This window comes from Vulpes vulpes, chromosome 10 (genome assembly GCF_048418805.1).
Source record: "Vulpes vulpes isolate BD-2025 chromosome 10, VulVul3, whole genome shotgun sequence".
Lineage (NCBI taxonomy): Eukaryota > Metazoa > Chordata > Mammalia > Carnivora > Canidae > Vulpes > Vulpes vulpes.
Genome location: NC_132789.1, coordinates 53,072,880 through 53,087,422, shown reverse-complemented (window position 1 = coordinate 53,087,422; position 14,543 = coordinate 53,072,880). Strand labels below are relative to the sequence as shown.

The following is a 14,543-nucleotide window of genomic DNA, read 5'->3' as shown; positions in this document are numbered from 1 at the left end:
AATTTTATAATGATAAAAAGAATCAGTACAACAGGAAGATATTAAAATCATAAAAGTAGATGTATCTAATAATAGTACTCCAACAAAATATATGAAGTCACAGCAGACAGAACTGAACAATAAGTTCCACGTTGGGCTCCTTGCATGGAGCCGGTTTCTCCCTCTGCCTGTGTCTCTGCACCTCTCTCTCTTCTGTGTCTCTCATGAATAAATAAATAAAATCTTTAAAAAATAATAATAATTGGGGGATCCCTGGGTGGCTCAGCGGTTTGGCACCTGCCTTTGGCCCAGGGCGCAGTCCTGAACTCCCGGGATCGAGTCCCACATTGGGCTCCCAGCATGGAGCCTGCTTCTCCCTCTGCCTGTGTCTCTGCCTCTCTCTCTCTATGTCTATCATGAATAAATAAAATCTTTAAAAAATAATAATAATTGAAGCATTGTTGACATAGTTTTAGTATAATATCCTCTAGGTCCAACCATGTTCTTGTAAATGGCAAGATTCACTCTTTTTTTATGCCTGAGTTATGTTCCATTCTATAGATATAGATATATAATCAATGTAATATTGTAATATTATATATATACATAATATATAATATATATGTATTACATCTTATTTATAACCTCATCTATGTATAGATGCTTAGGTACTTAGGTTGCTTCCATAACTTGGCTATTATAAATAATGCTATAATAAACATAGGCTGCATATACTTTTTGAATTAGTGTTTTGTTTTCCTTGGGTAAATACCCAGCAGTAGAATTATTGAACTGTATGGTATTTCAATTTTTAATTTTTTGAGAAACCTTCATATTGTTTTCTATAGTGGCTATCCCAATTTATACTCCCATTAACAGTGCACAAGGGTTCTCCTTTCTCCACATCCTTGCCAACAATTGTTATTACTTGTCCTTTTGATAATAGCCATTCTGGCAGGTATAAGATGATATCTCATTGTGGTTTTAATTTGCATTTCCCTGATGATGAGCGATGTTGAACATCTTTTCATGTGTCTGAATATCTCAATGTCTCCTTTGGAAAAATGTCTATTCAGATCCTTTGCCCGTTTTTAAATTAGACTGAGTTTTTGTTTGTTTCTGCTACTGAGTTATATGAGTTCTTTATATATACATATATATGTTTTAGAAATTAACCCATTATCTGATATATGATTTGCAAATATTTTCTCCTATTTAGTAGGCTACCTTTTCATTTTGTTGATGGTTTCTTTTGCCATCCAGAAACTTTTTAGTCTGATGGGAGTTCTACTTATATTTGCTTTTGTTACCTTTGCTATTGATGTCAAATCAAAAAAATTACCAACACTGATGTTAAGGAGCTTACCACATATGTTTTCTTCAAGGAGTTTTATGAGTTCAGGCCTTATGTTCATGTCGTTAATATGTTTTGAGTTCATTTTTGTGTATGGTGTCAGACAGTGGTCAAGGTAGGAAAGTATGGCTATCTTATTAATATCCTTCTGCTCCCTTTAAACACAGACTAGCTCATTTCTATCTTTGTCTACTAAAATAATCATTGTTTTCCTCTCTCCAATTCTAGTCATCCCTCTTGACCAATTCAAATCCCATTAATGGTAGGGTCTCTTCTTTGATGATATCAAACTATATTGATTTCTCCCTTTGCTAACTTATCTGACATTTATTATCTGTTTCACAATTGATAAATTACATTGTCTTATTGATTACTCATATTCACACCTGGCAGTAATGAGGCAGCTCCCTTCCTACCACTGCCACAATAGAGTGAGAAGAAGCCAGCTAAATGAATAAAATGACTTAAATAAAATGCAAAGTCTTAATTAAAACAAAAACCCAAATGTCTAGGTTTCAACTGAAAATTACTCATCATACCAAGAACCAAGAAAATCTCAACCTGAATGAAAAAAAGTCAACCATTACAAACCAACAACACCAAAATAAGAGATATTAAAATTATTTGACTATCTTAGAGAAACCAACATAAAAATGCTTCAATGAGCAATCATACACACCACTAGAGCAAATTTATAAAATAAAAACTCTGAGGAAAGAAATAAAAGACATAAAGTAGAATTGAGTAGAAATCTTTGAACTAGAAAATACAAAACTGAAACTCAATGGATGGACTTAACAGCAAAATAAAGGGGACAGAGAAAGTAACCAGTAAACTTGAAGACTGAGTAATAGAAATTACCCAGGCTGACAGATGGAAAATAAAACCAAAAATCTCCAACATACTAAAACAGCCGCACAATACTGTTGGTACTGTAACAACAACAACAACTCTAACACCACTGGGGTCCCACAGAGAGAGAAAAAAGGATAATACTTGGAGAAATAATATTTGAAAATGTACTAAATTGGGCAGACGACATAAACTTAACATTCAAGAAGATGAGCAAACTCCAAACAACAATATACCCAGAGAAATCCACAAAATATATCAAAGTTCTGAAAAAAAAAATTCTTAAAAGCAGCAAAAGAAACAACACATCTATAAGGGGAAAACAATTCAAGTAACAGGAGCTTTCTCGTCAGAAACCAGAGAGGCCAGAAAAATGTGGCACATTTTTCTATTGTTGAAGGAAACTTGTTCTATTTTTTTTCTATTTGTTCTATTGTTAAACTTAGACATCTATATACAGTAAAAATATCCTTTAGGAATGAAGGTGATATCAGGGTATTGTCCAATGAAGAAATCTGTTGCCAGCATACTTACTTTTATAGAATACCTAAAGGACGTTCTCTAAATAGAAAGAAAATGATAACAAAAGGAATTTTGGAACACTAAGAAGGCATCAAGCAAAAATATGGGTCAGCGAAATTATGTTTGCTGGTTAAAGAAAAAACTATAACACTGCTGTGCTTCTACACGTATAGAGGGAATATTTAAGACAATTTATAATATAAATGAAGAAGTTAAGAAATGTAAAGAAAAGTAAGGTTTCCCCATTTCACTTGAAGTGATAAAATGTCAACATCAGTAAACTAGAAGTTATTTATATTATAAAACCTAGAGCAATTACTATTAAAAAACTATACAAATGATACACTAAAAAACACTATAAAGACTGAATTCCAAAAAATGTTTAAGTAACCCTCGGAAAAAAAGAAATAGGAAACAGTAAGAAAAAAACAAAACACAAAAGTAAAATAAAATAAATCAGTCATAACATACCAATAATTATACTAAATGTAAATAATCTAAGCATATTAATTAAAAGACAGCAACAGGGATCCCTGGGTGGCTCAGCGGTTTGGCGCCTGCCTTTGGCCCAGGGCATGATCCTGGAGACCCGGGATCGAATCCCATGTCGGGCTCCCTGCATGGAGCCTGCTTCTCCCTCTGCCTGTGTCTCTGCCTCTCTCTCTCTCTCTGTGTGACTATCATGAATAAATAAATAAAATCTTAAAAAAAAAAAAAAGACAGCAACAAAAAGTATATAATTAAAAAAAAAAAAAACATGACCCAAGGCTATTCTGTGTAGAAGGAACTCACTTATAACAATGTAAGAAGGTTGACTGGAAAAGGATGGAAAAAGATATATCGTGCAAACATGAATCAGAAGAAAGCAGGAGTAGCTATCATAATATCAGAGAGACTTCAGAACAAAGAAAATTATGGAAGCAAAGAGAGATTTTACTTAATGTTAAAGGGATAAAACCACCCAAAAGACATAGCAATCCCTAACTTGAATGAATCAAACAACTCGCTAACAAAATATGTAAAACAAAACAAAAAAAAATGTAAAACAAAACCTAACTGAACAGAAAGAACAAATAGACAAATCCACAATAATAGTCAACACACCTCTCTCAGGAGTTGATAGAACAGAACAACTAGCAAGAAAATAAACAAGAATCTAGAAAAACACAACACTATCAAGCAACAGAATGTAAAAACTACTCCACCAAAATAGCAGAATAAACATTTGTTTCAAGTACTCATAAAACATACGTCAAAATAGACCATATCTAGGCCATAAAGCAAATTTGAAATAATTGAAAACTGTATGTTCTATGACTACAATGAAAGAAATAAAATAAATGGAAATCAAATAGAAATATAACAGGAAAATCACCACGCACTTGGAAACTGAACAACATATTTCTAAATAATCTGTAAGTCAAATAGGAAATCTCAAGGGAAATTTACAAATATACCAAGCTGAATAAAAATGAAAATACAACAAGGACACCCAGGTGGCTCCGTTGGTTGAGCCTCTGACTCTTGGTTTTGGCTCAGGTCATGACCTCAGGATTGTGAGATCAAGCCCTATGTTGGGCTCTACCCTCAACATGGAGTCTGCTTGTCCCTCTCCCTCCCCCTCTGTTCTTTCTCTCTACTCTCTCACTCTTTCTAAAATAAATTAACAAAATCTTTTAAAAAATGAAAATACAGAACATATGGAAATTTGTGGTATGCAGTGAAAACAATGCTGAAAAAGAAATTTATAGCATGAAATATTTATATTTTTTAAGAGGGAGAATCTCAAATAACATAAGCTTCCATTTCAAGAATCTAGAAAACAGAGAGCAAAATAAACCCAAAACAAGCAGAAGGAAGGAAATAACAAAAATAAAAACAGGAATCAATGAAATTGAAAACAGAAAAACAAAGAAAACTCAATGAAACAAAAAGGTGGTTCATGAAAAGATCAATAAAACTGACAAATCCCGGGAACCCTGGGTGGCGCAGCGGTTTGGCGCCTGCCTTTGGCCCAGGGCGCGATCCTGGAGACCCGGGATTGAATCCCACGTCGGGCTCCGGGTGCATGGAGCCTGCTTCTCCCTCTGCCTATGTCTCTGCCTCTCTCTCTCTCTCTGTGTGACTATCATAAATAAATAAAAAAAATTTTTTTAAAAAAAACCTGACAAATCCCTAGCAAAACTGCCAACAACAACAACAAAAAACAGAGAAGACACAATATCAATATGAAAATGAAACGGGATATTACACAAAACCTGCTAACAACAAAAGAATAAGGGAATACTATGAAAAACTCTACATATAATTTTGACAAGATGGATGACATAAACCATTTCCTCAAAAACCACAAATTAACCTAATGATGAGCAATAACTCATCCCATATGAAATAGATAACTGAAATATCCATAAACTGTTAATGAAAATGAACTCTAATTTTAAAGCTCCAAAAGAGCAATACTTATGACCAGATGGTTTTACTGGAGAATTCTACTGAATGTTTAAAAATGAATTAACATCAATTCTACAGAATCTCTTACAGAAAATGTGAAGGAAACACTTCCCAAATCATTTTATTAAGTTAATATTACTCTGACACCAAGTCAAAGACAGTAACAAAAAAGGAAACTAAAGACCAATATCCCCTATAAATATGACACAAGGGATCCCTGGGTGGCTCAGCGGTTTAGCGCCACCTTCAACCCAGGGCATGATTCTGGAGACCCGGAATCGAGTCCCACATCAGGCTCCCTGCATGGAGCCTGCTTCTCGCTCTGCCTGTGTCTCTGCCTCTCTCTCTCTCTCTATGGGTGTGTCTTTCATGAATAAATAAATAATAAAATCTTTTAAAAAATAAATATGACACAAAAATCTTTAAAATATGAGCACACAGAATTTGGCAATATATAACAAGAACTATACACCATGAACAAGTAGAGTTCATTCCAGGAATACAAAGCTGATTCAATATTTGAAAACAATTCAATATTTGAAAACCAGTGAATGTAATCCACCATATTACAGACTAAAAAACGATGACAATCATCAATTGATGCAGAAAATGCATTTTAAAAAATACAACAAACATTCATGATAAAAACTCTTAGGAAAAATACAGAAATAAATGAGAAATTCCTCAATGTAATAAAAAGTGTCTACTAAAAACCTACAGATAGCATTATTACACTTAAAGGTGACAGACTGGGACGCTTGGGTGGCTCAGCGGTTAAGTGTCTGCCTTGGGCTCAGGGCGTGATCCTGGAGCCCCGGGATGGAGTTCCACATTGGGCTCCCTGCATGGAGCCTGCTTCTCCTTCTGCCTATGTCTCTGTCTCTCTGTCTCTCATGAATACATAAATAAAATCTTTTTTTTTTTTTTTTTTTTTTTTTTTAAGAGAAGAGTCTCTAAATTACTTTTTAAAAATCCCAGGCAGCCTGGGTGGCTCAGAGGTTTAGTGCCACCTTTGGCCCAGGGCCTGATCCTGGAGACCTGGGATCAAGTCCCCACATCAGGTTCCCTGCATGAAGCCTGCTTCTCCTTCTGCCTGTGTCTCTGCCTCTCTCTCTCTCTCTCTCTGTCTCTCTCTGTCTCATGAATCAATAAATAACATCTTTTTTTAAAAAAAGGAATTAAATAGCAATTAAATAGCTGTAGAAATCAAGACTTTGTGCTATTGGAGGAATAGATACAAAGATTAATGGAAGACAGTAGAGAACCCAAAAATAGACCTATACAAAAATGCCCAAATGGTATTTAAAATTCATAAAGATTCACTCTAAATTTGACATATAATGTCACACATCTACCACTATAGCATCATAGTCATTTCACTGCCGTATATGTATATCCCATTCTCCAGTAATTCACCCTTCCCAGCTCCACCACTCCTCAAAGCCTTATAAACCACTAATATTTTTTACTGTCCCTAACAGTTTTGTCTTTTCCAGAATGTCATATACTTGGAATCATACAGTTTAAGCCTTTCCAGACTGGCCTTTTACTTAATGATAAGCATCTTAAGGTTCCTCCATGTCTTTCCATGGCTCAAATCTTCATTTTTAAAAAATATTTTTAAAATGTATTTATTCATGAGAGACACACAGAGAGAGAGTGAGGCAGAGACACAGGCAGAGGGAGAAGCAGGCTCCATGCAGGGAACCCAACATGGGACTCGATCCTGGGACTCCAGGATCATACCCTGGGCCAAAGGTGGGCGCTAAACCACTGAGCCACCCAGGTATCCCTCATTTCATTTTTCTGTCATATGGATGTACCACAGTTTATTTATCCACTTGCCTTCTGAAGTATGTTTTGTTTGCTTTCAAAATTTGGCAACTATGGGGAAAAAACCTGCTATAAACATTCCCATGCTACTTTTTATGTAGAAGTTTTCAATTCATTTGAGTAAATGCCTAGAAGCACAATTGCTGGATTATATGGTAAAATTATGTTTTGCTTTGTAAAAAAAAAAAAACAAAATAAAACAAAAAAACCCTTCCAGACTATCTTCCAAAGTGGTTAGACGTGCGTTCCTACCAAAAATGAATGAGAGTTCCTGTTGCTTTACAAACTTGTCAGCATTTGGTGTTATCAGTGTTCTGGATTTTAACCATTCTAATAGGTCTATAGTTGTATCTAATTGTTATTATAATTTGCAATTCCCTAATGGCATATGATGTTGAACATTCTTTCATTTGATTATTTGCCATCTGTATATCTTCTTTAACAGGGTGTCTAGATCTTTTGTTCATTTTTTAATTGGGTTGTTTTTGTAATTTTTACTTTTAAGACTTCTTTATATTTTGGGGGTAACAGTCCTTTGTCAGATATATCTTTTATAAATATTTTCTCCAAGTCTATGGCTTGTCTTTTCATTCTCTTAACAGTGTCTTTCACAGATTGATCCATTTTAACATAAAGAAGTCCATCATAACTTTTTTCCTTTTGGCGTTATACCTAAAAACTCACTGCCACACCCAACCTCACATAGATTTTCTCCCATATAGCTTATAGAAGTTTTATAGTTTTGCCTTTTTCATTTATATCTTTAATTTTGAGTTAATTTTTTGTGAAAGATGTACCATCATGGTCTATATCCATTTCTTACCTAAATTAACTCATTTCATTTTCACAACACCCCTATGAAGTAGGTATTATTATTATTATTATTTTATGGATGAAAAAACTTAAGTACTGAGATGTTCAGTGACTTGAACAAGATCCCACAACATGTACCTAACTAGCACTATAAAAGTTATTATATACAATGTATGCAGAGAAGAGATTGGAGTGCCTGACTATATCCAAAGGGTCAAGGGTGAACACAAAGTTTTATGGAAGAACTGAATCTTAATAGATATTAAGTAATTTATCTGGAATTTTAAACAGGTAAATCAATACATACAAAGTTCAGTGATGTGAAGTAAGAAAATACTACTAAGGAAAAGTCATTTAAGTTCCCTTGTTTTCAGTCTTCTTCCTCATAAAATAAGTAGTTTGGAAGTTATCTCTAAAGGGTCTCCTAACTCCTATAGTCTATGATTCTATGCTACTAATATAGAGAGTTAAGCAAATTATTGGGAGGCTGTTTCTTGGCTCTATGCTATACTAACTTATAGGCAAGGTGTCAGTGTGTCCAAGAAATAAGGGTATAGCTATTGTCAATTATAAATGAAATACTGGCCAGCCCAGGTGGCTCAGCCATTTAGCGCTGCCTTCAGCCCAGGGCCTGATTCTGGAGACCCACGATCAAGTCCCACATCAGGCTCCCTTCATGGAGCCTGCTCTCCCTCTGTCTGTGTCTCTGCCTCTCTCTCTTTCTCTCTGTGTATCTCATGAATAAATAAATAAAATCTTAATAAATAAATAAATAAATAAATAAATAAATAAATAAATAAATGAAACAACACTTGACACAAGGCTTTGGAGTTAGCTGGGGAAACCAAACCACCATTTATATTATTGTTTCTATGGGAAAATAACTTTCAAACTAAATATAGCATATAAAGCAATTGTTTGAAAATCATGCACGGTCATCCAAATGGATTCTAATATGTCAGTTCTAAAGAAAAGAAAGAGTTCCTTTAAAAAATTAGAATCAGGCTTGGAAGAAGCTGTGAGTCTTAGAGAAAAGTTAATGAATAATCTTTTGTGTCTGATGCCAATTAGCTTTTATGACAGTTCCAGGCTCAAAGAACAGGAAGCGTCAGGGAAGAATTCAAGAAAGAATTTCCAACCAAACTGGAAAAAAGCAGCAGAGGATAATCTTAGAAAACAGTGCACATGTAAACAAAATCATTTCCTTTCTTTCTGGTTTAGATTGGGAAAAAAGCAGGATGCTGAAAGATACTATGAAGGAAGCAAATCCTGAGCAGCAGTAGCAGAATACACACAGCTTCTAGCGGAACCCAGTAGTTTAAGAGGAACTAAGAGCAGTACTTTCTCTTAGCTCTTCATCCCTACCAGTGAGAAGAAAAGTCAGAATTCTTGTTCTACCAAAGTAAAGCCAAGATCAAATCACAACAGTGAAAGTTTTCTTATGATGAAATACATAATGTGTTGAGGTGTTTTATTCAATTGTGCTCTCAATTATGTGCTTTATACTGAAGTTGCAGGCAAAAACAGACACACAGATCAATGGAACAGAATAGAGAACCCAGAAATGGACCCTCAACTCTTTGGTCAACTAATCTTCAACAAAGCAGGAAAGAATATCCAATGGAAAAAAAGACAATCTCTTCAACAAATAGTGTTGGGAAAACTGGACAGTGACATGCAGAAAAATGAAATTGGACCACTTTCTTACACCATACACAAAAATAAATAGAAAATGAATGAAAGATTTAAATGTAAGATAGGAAAGCATCAAAATCCTACAGGAGAAAACAGGCAGCAACCTCTCTGACCTCGGCTGCTGCAACTTCTCACTAGACACGTCTCTGGAGGCAAGGGAACCAAAAGCAAAAATGAACTACTGAGACTTCATCAAGATAAAAAAGCTTTGGCACAGCAAAGGAAACAATCAACAAAACTAAAAGGCAACTGACAGAATGGGAGAAGGTATTTGTAAATGACGTATCAGATAAAGTAAGTCCAAAAAGACGGTGAGGCTAATAAACATATTCAGTAAAGTTGAAGGATACAAAATTAAAATATAAAAATCAGTTGCATTTCTATACATGAAAAAAAGAACTATCAGAAAGAGAAATTAACAAAACAATCCCACGTCCAATTACACCAAAAAGAATAAAATACCTACAAATAAATTTAACAAAGATGAAAAACTTGTACAATGAACACCATAAGACACTAATGAAAGGAAGTGAAGACGACACATATAAAGCAAAAGATATTCCATGCTCATGAATTAGAAGAATTAATACAGCTAAAATGTCCATACTACCTATAGCAAACTACAGCTTCAATGCAATCCTTACCAAAATTCCAATGGCATTTTTCACAGAAATTGAATATACGATCCTAAAATATGTATGAAACTATGAAAGACTGCAAATAGCCAAAGCACTCTTGAGAAAGAAAAAAAAAAAAAGCTGGAGGCTTCAAAAAAAAAGAAAATAAGCAATTAGATTTCGAATCAAACTATGGATTAAGTCAGCAAACTTAGAATTGGGGCAATTCCTCTTCTGTATTTCCTACATACTCAAACTCACCCTGGGAAACAGAAACCTCATTTACTGTTAGACAGAATGGAAACAGAATGTGGTGCTATGCTTAACATCAAGGTGGGCACAACTGATGGGCTGGCAAGTTTATGGAATGGCAAGAAATTGAGGGGTTTGAGCAAGGATGAGAAAAGTGATTGCAAACAACACATAAGATTAGATTGGAAGCTATTCTTGTATTGACACCAACTACATGACTTTCCTCAGTAGCCTACGGGAATGCATAAAGTGGGCTAATCCAAGATGACCCAGGACTTAGAATGAGCAATGCTGTACTTTTATAGCCAATCATATTTCTCCCCCTAAGGTGGATTCACAAATGGACACAAACACCACGGATTAACCATTTAAAATTCTGACAAAGCCAACTTTTTTAAATCCTCTCACTTAAAAGGTTATCTGACGGCCACCAGTTTCTCAATTCTGGTATTGGTTACTAGCTTACAAATCTCAAGGTGAAGTCTTCTCCTTCCTCTTTACCTAATCATTGTTTTTCTTAAAAGATTTTATTTATTTATTCATGAGAGACACAGAGAGAAAGAGAGGCAGAGACACAGGCAGAGGGAGAAGCAGGCCCTAAGTAGGGAGCCTGACGTGGGACCCGATCCCAGGTCCCCAGGATCAGGCCCGGGGCCAAAGGCGGCACTAAACTGTTGAGCCACCTGGGCTGCCCCTTAATCAGTTTAATATAGACCAGTGTAAGTATCATTACTACTCTTCTGTATGAAATTCAGTATTCTGCAGATCCCATGGAATCATGGGATAGAATCAGGAGCCTCCACCTTTTATGTGAACTTTAATGGTACTGTGGAGATCAAGGCAATTTTGCTTTGGTTAAGCAGGATTTATTTTCATTTGTAAGAGAACCCTCTTGCAACAGGTTTATTCAACTCTCCTAAAAATGGTGACATTCACTTAAAGTATTTTTTCAGAAGCAGCAGTTACATAAATGGAATGCTGGATTCAACCTAAAAATGTGGCTCCTAGTTAACATTATTCTTCATATGATCATGATAAAAAGATTAGGATATTCTTCACATTTCCAAGCAAAATCCAATTTTAAAAGCTTGTTCTTACCAAATTCCTAAAAACAGCCATTTGAGATTAAGTTTCATTACGGAACCAACAAATCTACATGGCTAGTTTTTGCATTCCACTTTTATAGAATTTATTTTACACCTATTATACCAAACAGCACTTTAAACACTGACATATTAACTAACTCCCTAGTAAGATAAAGCAAAAATAAAAGTGTTTATCTTATTAGAAACAAGATATACTATCACTTATAGTCTTCAAATATTACTGTACTTTAACTTTCACAATTTAACAATGCATTCATGGAACAATCCACAGACAACTAATTTTAGACAAATTAAAGAACACTTTTAAGCAGACATGACTGTCCTAAATTGTTTATTAGGTAAGGATTTTACAAACATTATTTATATTAGCAGTAATGGTGGAGCTGGAGAATATTTGCATCTTCTCTATGAGTCATGGCAGAACCACAAATAGTGTGGTGGAACTTGTGACCCTTTCCAAAGCCATGGCTCTTGAGGCCTGCAGATGTCAGGCCTCACATCTCTCTGTGCTTATGGACTGGTCTGGTGATCCACTGGGTGTCAGGATTTTTCTGGTAGCTTTATGGAAAGGATCAATGAGGATAACCTCAAAGAATTTGTACATGCAAACTCCACCAACCCAGTAAGAATTCAAGACTCTCAGAGCCCCACAGTAGCATCCAGCTCATTCCTCTGCAATGGACTGAAGGTTTGGGGCAAACTTTAGCTGGTTAACACCATGATGGACAGGCTTGCTGCAGCACCCTTAGGAATTGAGCATTTGTGGATACCATATTGCACATGAATCTGATATATGACATAACCTGGCTTGGCCTTGTAATCCAGTCTGCACACTTGATCAGGCTTGGCTGGGCAGGGGGCCTGTGGAGCAGTACTGCCAGCAGCACACCCTGAGAGAAAAGCACATTGTATCAGACCACTTCTTCCTCCATGGCTCCTAGATATACTTGTAAACGCGCATCTTGGCTTACCTCTGAACCAGTGGTTGCCACTGGACAGAAAGGAAAGAGAGAGTCTTTCTCCCTAAGACCCTTTAACTATAGAGAACAAACTGAGAGTTGCAGAAGGGGAGGTGGGTGGAGGATGGGTAATGGTATTACGGAGGGCACTTGTGATGAGCCCTGGGTACTATATGTAAGTGATGAATCATGGAGCTCTACTCCTGAAATCAATATTGCACTGTATATTACCTAACTAGAATTTAAATAAAAACCTGAAACATAAAAATATAAAAGTTAAGAAATTAAAAATAAAACTAATTTATATAATAGTTATATCTCAAATGAGTCTCTTATAGACAGCAATTACACTTCTCAAAGGGATATTTGTGTATTCATGTTCATAGCAGTATTATTCACAATAGCTCAAACACGGAAATGATCCAAGAGTCCATCAAGCAATAAATCACCAAGCAAAATACAGTGGAATATTACTCAGTCTTAAGAAGGAAATCTGCAATATGCTACAACATGGAAGAAGTTTGAAGACATTATGCTAAATAAAATAAGCCAGTGACCAAAGTAAAATACTGTATGATTTCATGTAGATGGGGTACTAAGAGTACTCAATAATCACAGAGACAGAAAATAAAACTGTGGAGGTGCCTGCGTGGCTCAGTCGGTTACGTGTCTGTCTTCAGCTCAGGTCATGATCTCAGTATCCTAGGATCGAGCCCCATGGCAGGCTCCCTGCTCGTGGAGAGTCTGCTTCTCCCTCTCTCTCTGCCCTTTTCCACTGCTCATGCATATGCACACTCTTTCAAATAAATAAATAAATAAATAAATAAATAAATAAATAAATAAAATATTTTTTAAAAAGATAAAAGGAGGGGATCCCTGGGTGGCGCAGCAGTTTAGCGCCTGCCTTTGGCCCAGGGCGCGATCCTGGAGACCCAGGATCAAATCCCACGTCGGGCTCCCGGTGCATGGAGCCTGCTTCTCCCTCTGCCTATGTCTCTGCCCCTCTCTCTCTCTCTCTCTCTGTGTGTGACTATCATAAATAAATAAAAATTTTTAAAAAAAAATTAAAAAAAAAAAAGATAAAAGGAGGGCAGCCTGGTGGCTCAGGGGTTTAGCGCCACCTTCAGCCCAGGGCGTGATGCTGAGACCAGGGATTGAGTCCCACCTCAGGCTCCCTGCATGGAGCCTGCTTCTCCCTCTCTCTCTCTCTGTGTGTCTCTCATAAATAAACAAAATCTTTAAAAAGGAAAAAAGAAAAAAGGAAACTGGTTGCTATGGACTAGAAAGATGAGTAGAAAAGGGGGCTTTGTTGAATGTGTATAGGGTTTCAGTTTTACAAGTTGAAAAGATTTATGGACATGTATGGTAGTGGCAGTTATATAACATTATAAACGTACTTAAATACCACTGAACTCTATACTTAAAAACAGTTAGATAATAAATTTTATGTTATATTTTACCACAACAAAAATTTTTAAATTAAAAAAAGAGAAATTAAAAGAGTCACAAATAAAAACAGAATTCACTGCTAACAAATCTGTTCTATAAGAGTAAATGGAATCTTTCAGACTAAAATGAAGGGACACTAGATAATAATTCAAATGAACTAAAGAAAAAGAACACTGATAAACTATATAGGTAAATACAAAAGACAGTATAAATGGGACTTTTGGTTATATCCTGTATTGTTAAGATGGCAATACTACCCAAATTGATCTACATACTCACTGAAATACATGTCAAAATCCTGGCTATCTTTTTTGGAGAAACTCCAAACTGATCCTAAAATTCATATAGAAATGCAAAGCACCCCCAGTAGCTAAAACAATCTTCCAAAGGAACAAAATTGGAAAACTCACACTTCTCAGTTTCAAAATTTACTATATAGCTATAGTAATCAAGACAGTAGATACTGACATAAAGACAGTATATATAAATATACAAAGGCACATATTTAAATGGAATAGAATTGAGAACATAGAAATCAACTCTTACATTTATAGCAAACTGATTTTCCACAAGAGTGCCACGACCATTCAATGTGAGAAAAAAATAATCTTTTTTCTACAAGTGGTACTGGAAAAACTGGATATTCACATGCAAAAGA

The 14,543-nt window shown here is 35.6% G+C and overlaps 1 protein-coding gene and 1 pseudogene across 1 annotated transcript in view; both read right to left on the bottom strand.

Annotated features, from left to right (window-relative positions):
- Positions 1 to 14,543, bottom strand: part of ZSWIM5 (zinc finger SWIM-type containing 5) — a 204,213-nt gene that overhangs the window by 124,627 nt on the left and 65,043 nt on the right. The window lies entirely within an intron of this gene.
- LOC112914926 (large ribosomal subunit protein eL15-like) lies at positions 11,779 to 12,752 on the bottom strand (annotated as a pseudogene).